A 6,235-nucleotide genomic window follows, 5' to 3' on the forward strand; every position below is an offset into this window, starting at 1 on the left:
TATCCACTCGTCTGTTGATAGGCATTTAGGTGGTTACCATATCTTGGTGATTGTAAATTGTGCTGCCATGAATATTGGAGTGTATAGATCTTTACGAATTATTGTTTTGGTTTTCTTTGGATAAATACCCAGAAGTGCAATTGCTGGGTCAAAAGGTATATCCATTTTTAATTTTTTGAGAAACCACCATACTGTTTTCCATAGTGGCTGTACCAGTTTGCAATCCCACCAACAATGTATGAGGGTCCCTTTTTCTCTACATCCTCACCAACACTTGTTTTTCCATGGATGTTTCTTGAAGAGCATGGTAGCATTTTTTCTTCTCATTCCAAGTAGTGGCTACAAGAAACCCCTTGTCTGAGCTATCGGAAACGTCAGTATAATTTTTCAATGTACTTATTTTCAAAGCAGAGCTAAGAAAAAGTAAAGGGTGTATATCAGTTTTCGGAATGTAATTCTATATCAAATTCATCACGAGAGCTGTTTCTCTATGGGAGCTTGCACTAAACACATGGCAAAGAACTACTGCACTGGATATATAGCAAAATTTAAAATATGGGATATTTTGGGCAGCTAGATTTCCTTTTAATCTAGAAAGAAAATGTAACACTGCATTTCAGATTTGATATAGACATCTGTAAACAAATTCAGAACATGAAAGCAAACCTTTGACTTCCCCCCACTCCCATTTACTAGCCAAATTTAGAAGGTCAAGTTTCAACAACTGCTTTTAAACCCATCTAATACATACCAAACTTCAGTATTTAGTGGAAGATACAGGTATGACATTATATCTTCCTTTGTTCTAGCCTTTTCAGTTCATTCTTGACTTTAAAGAAAGCATTTAAATGTTAACATTCTAGAGTTAAACCGGCTTCCCTATGTTATGATTCCTTTTTAGCCTTAAACTAATTTTGTAAAGACTATTGCCTATCACAATTTGGCATAGTGGAATGACAATTAAAAGCTTAAATGTAAATTGCACATGGATAAATTAGTGCTCAAAACACCTGAAAATGTGTTGCTCTTGGTTACTTGGCACTGTGCCTTTCTAGAGACAAAACACAATGAGGGACATCCTATAGCCATTTCTATCTTATGATGAGTGGTAAGGTTTTTTCAACACTACGTTCTTCAGGCTGCACTCCTTCCAAAACAGTGTATTGCAGTGGTCCCCAACCCTTTTGGCACCAGGGACCGGTGCTGAGAGAATCTAAAGCCTGACGATCTGAAGTGGAGCTCAGGCAGTGATGCTTGCACTAGGGACTGGCTGTAGATATAGATGAAGCTTTGCTTGCTCACCTCCTGCTGTGCACCCAGTTCCTAACAGGCCATAGACCTGTACTGGTTTGCAGCCCGGGGGTCGGGGATCCCTCTATTTCAAGTGTCTAATGCTGGGTCAGTAAGTGCTAAACAATAATCCAACAGCCATTTTAACTAGCACTTACATTAGTAGTGACAATTACTAAACCAAGATTTTTAATAAAAAAATTCCAACCTTGGGGCAATCGAGAAGGCTAACTACAACCTAAGAGGTTAGTATTTAAAACTGACTTAGTAGCTTTACCTTTTAAATCTCTTTAGTGCCTTTAATTAAAAAAAAAGAAAAAACTCTTTAGTACCTACATTCATGGTTTTAGTCCTTGTCAGACTTCCTAAGGAAGATAATTTAAACACAATCTTGTGGAATCTGCATAAGGATTTATACTAAATGCTTAAGAAGACATTCTGAAAGTAGATGGCTGAAAAGAACTAATTAGTACTAATATTCTCATAAGGTAAGGTACTCATCCAATTTAAGCAATAACCATCTAGATTTCTGATTTTAAACACAGCCTAAAAAAGTCGTTTCCCTATTCACCCAACACAACACACAAATTTATATCAAGAACTATGTCAGGGATAAACTCTAAATGTAAACCTTAGGAAAACGAATTGCCAAAGGCTTATCTGCAATAAACACTGAGCCTCAAGTGTTGACTTAATTTCTTGGCAGCCTGCAAACGTTTCCTCCTACTAACAGCCACAGTTCAGGCACTATTTAGGCCGGTCCAAAGGGAGATTCTGAACCTTCATGATGCAAATGATTTCTTCTTTCTGATCCTACCTAAAACACCTGATTTAAGACCCAGAATTACCTTTACTTCTGAATTCACCATGCAGCCAGTGTTTTAATGGGTAGGAAAGAACTAGATAACTTGACAGGACTAACAGCAGGGGACTTACAGCCACAATGTAAGGATACATTTTTAGTCTTCATGCAAGCAAATCCAATGGACTTATGGAAAAACTCGTGTCCAAAGCTCCCATTTGGAATATTTTTACATCTATACAAATAAAGCAAATAGAAAACAAATACGATTCTTATCTTGCAAGGTGGCTCCCACTAGGCTACCTTTGGGGAAGAATAGTAGTGGGAAGAGAAAGGAAGCCAGTTGCTATGCTCTTCTCTAACTTGATGGGCAAAAACTAAGGCTGGGGCAGAAGTCTGCTTGGTGTGTTAACTGTTATGCACGTGAAAAAAAGAAAAACCTGGAGACCATGACAAAGATCTCAAGAGGACCTCTTATATAGAGAGCACTCCATTAATAGTTTGACTCCTCAAAGGTTCAGTTCCATCAAACTTTCTCATAAACTTGTAAATAGGTTAGCTTTGTTACTACACATAAAAAGTATTTTTATATTCCACTAGGTCAATGAAAAAATAAGCAATGTGAAGAAAGCTCACAATGAAAAATTCTACTTCAAGATATAAAAAAAAAGAATTTGCCATGACATGGATTAGCACCAAATGGGATTCCCCACGACATCCCTGAAAGTCAAGTGATTTTGCTTACTGGTGCACCTTATAACAGAAGGCATCTTTGCTTTGATGAAATGCAGTGTATTCTCTGTTAACGGAGCACAAGATGACTTCTTCAGATGACAGTATTCTCATCTTACTCGTTTTATATATTTAAGTGGAATGCCTTTAACCAACTGATTTTTAAATGGGTCTGAAATTTTATAGTTTGTGTGGCTTAAGAACATTTCCCTTGAGAATTTACATTCCTGAAGAATGAGTTTAAACTTATGTAACCAACTTTAAACTTTTCTTAAACTTAGAGGTATATGGCTAAAAAATTTTTTAGATGGCTTAGGTAGATACGACAAAAATGTAACTATATTTTACTTACCTACAAATGATCAGGTTACAATGTTCAAAATTGGTGACTATGTAAATTTTCAGTTAGGTGTATTCATGTAGCTAAAAAACTTAAAATTCAGATTTAAGCACTTTAATCCAACTGGAGTTTTCCGAACTGCAGAATACTAGTTTGTTAAATGTTAGTCTATTTTTAAGTGTAAAATCTGGGATGTCTCTTAAGCAGTGGTCCTTTAGAGAACAGGTTTCTCTGGAAGTCACATTTCTTTGGAACATGACGAAAATTACTTTTTAGATAACTAAAAAGCAGAGCAGGTGGAATTCGCTGTAGAATTAACTTAATCTTCACTTCTAGAATTTCCCTCAAAACATAACTTGTTTTTGGTTATTTAAATGAAACTTGGAAATACCGAAGTGTTTGCTGAATCTTGATTTTACAAGTTAAGTCAGCAATTAGATCACAACTCGATTTTGGAACTGCTTAGATGTGAATATGTTTTGAATAAACAAAATGAGAGCTGAATTCCTCTACTATCACACCTCTAATTTACCTTTCATTTAGAATTATTTTAATAAATAAAAGGGAAAACCAAAATTTAATTTATAAAGTTTTATTTTTGTATATGTGCTAAATCTTAGGAACTGTGGACAATCTTCAGTCAGTCTTGGCTTGTAAAATGCTGAAAAGTGTGTGATCTGGGTGGTGAAATTTCCTTTTGGAAATCTGGATTTCAAAATAAAAAAATTTCACTCATTTGCAAATTTAAAACATGGTGTACCTTTTCCCCTTTGCTTACACCTATAAGTTTGGAGGAAAAGTGCTACATTTCTGCAAAAGTAAAATAATCATCATAAATACAATCGGCAGCAAGTTCTTAATACATTTAGCACTTCTGTAGTGAATCATCACACCCAAAACCTTATTTCCAAACACTAAACACTCACATAGACGCAGGACCACTTTTGGTTGAGCCCTACTATGAAACCAGTACTGAATGGTTTTTCTCAGTAACAAAAACTCAGGGGAGAAAAGCGTTCTACTTGCTCGGCAGTATGTGTGTAGTACCTACAGATCAAAATTGGGCACTTATAATGACAAGGCAATTTTCTTATCCAGTTATAAATCTAAGTAAGGCAGGATATACCCACCAAATTAGCCACAAAATTCAGCAGAGTTCATGGGAGAACATAAGCTGGAAAAATACTAAGAAAAAACTGAAAGGAACTATTCTGGAGTAGTCATCTGAATATTCACAGACAGTTGCTTTCGTTTACAAACTTGATGCAAATAAAAAGGCTCATCTTTTTAATCACTACAAGGATGAAATACTCATCATTCACTAATAAAAAGTAATCATGAAAAAAATAAAACACTTTAATAATTCTAAAGTTGTATACATAATAGCTGAAAGACACAAGGTTGGGAAATTACCATTGAGAGAAAAATCAACGAAAGACAAAAACCCCAAATGACTATTTTCTTATTTCTGCCTCTACAATGCTGAACATGATAATTTGGTTGGTGGAGGAGAGGGCTTAGAAACAGCAGCAATATGGTTTTAACCAAGTTGTGCACTGAAATACTTAGATCCAACAGGGCATAGCTCTTGTTCACACAGATTAACACCGAAAATATCTTCTTCAGTCTTTAACAGATTGTTTCTGTCTTCTATAAAGTAATCATGCCATTTAGAATTCTGGGGGTAGTTCTTTGAAAGGAAGGTTAGTGCTTCCGCAACAAACATTTAAAGTAGGAAATATATATATGGCTCAAGAAATCAGTTGAGGGATAATTAAATAATCTTTAGGCACTTTGAAGACTTGAAGTTTAAAATGTGCCATTTATGTTCAGAAAAAGACCTCAAAATCACCACTATGTTGCTCTTACAATAACATGCATCTTAAAATTTCTGGTTATACATTAACGCTTGTTTAAGAGTTAAATATAGAAAATAATTTGCACAAACAAACAAAAATAACTCTGTTCACTTTCCCTTGATCCTGGTCACAACACAGACCACTCTTCCTTAAATGGAGGGAAAAATGATTCACAAGCCCTCACCTGGCACAAGGGAACTTGTAAGAAACCAAGGTGGGATCTCCCTCCAAGAGGAAAAATTCACAGCCTTTTAAAAACATCAAGTCATTGAAGTTTCTAAATTAAGTACATTATACCACTTTTGTTAAAGAGCAGGAAATGCAAAAATCACCTAAGAGAGTGAGATGGTGTATTTAATGATAGCAACTTGTCCAAATGAAGTTAACATATTTTGCTCATTATTAAGGAAGCTTGGAATTGAGGAACTTTTAAATTAAAATCACCAATTAGAATTGCAAACAGTGTGTACGACTTCCAAACTTAACAAATTCAGATATAATACTTAAGGTAAAAAAAAACAGGATCTATCTGGTGTCAAAATTTCCTAATATTACAGAAAATCTAGAAGGGCAGATTTACTATAGAGTACTGCAAATAAGATTCCCAAAGCTTTATCTTAAATATCTGCCCCCTTTAATCACAAAATAATGCAATTCTCAAGTTTGTTTCTGCTTTGTTTGGTTCCAACTACAGCCTTTTTGACAAAACATTTTCCTACTAACTGAATTGTAAAAAATACAACCAAGCTTGTGCTCATTAAATATACATGTATATAAAAAACATACAAAAAGTACAAGATTATGTTAGGAAACTTTTACAGTGTCAACATCCTGTTTTCTCTGAATCTTCTGTAAAGGGCCAAAGGTCAAATCTTCCTGTGCACGAAAACTCAATGTGACTGAACTCCTGAATTCAACGTCATGCCTAGGCATGCTATGCACAGAATTAAATTGTAATATGCAGTCCTTCTAAAAAAAAAAAAAAAAAAAAGACAAAAAAGTAACCAAAAAAACCCCAAACACACCACAGGACAAAAAGTTCTTCTTAAATCAAATTCTATTTGTGAATCCAGCAAAATAATTTCTATTAAAATAAAACGGCAAAATATTTAAATAGAATAGGGTGGTAGACTGTACTTGTTTGCAAGGGTATTTGGTTTTTAGACAGGTTCCAAAAAAAAAAAAAAAAAAAAAAAATCACAAAAATTCAAA

Source organism: Pteropus alecto, unplaced genomic scaffold, assembly GCF_000325575.1.
Source record: "Pteropus alecto unplaced genomic scaffold, ASM32557v1 scaffold28, whole genome shotgun sequence".
NCBI classification, from domain to species: Eukaryota; Metazoa; Chordata; class Mammalia; order Chiroptera; family Pteropodidae; genus Pteropus; species Pteropus alecto.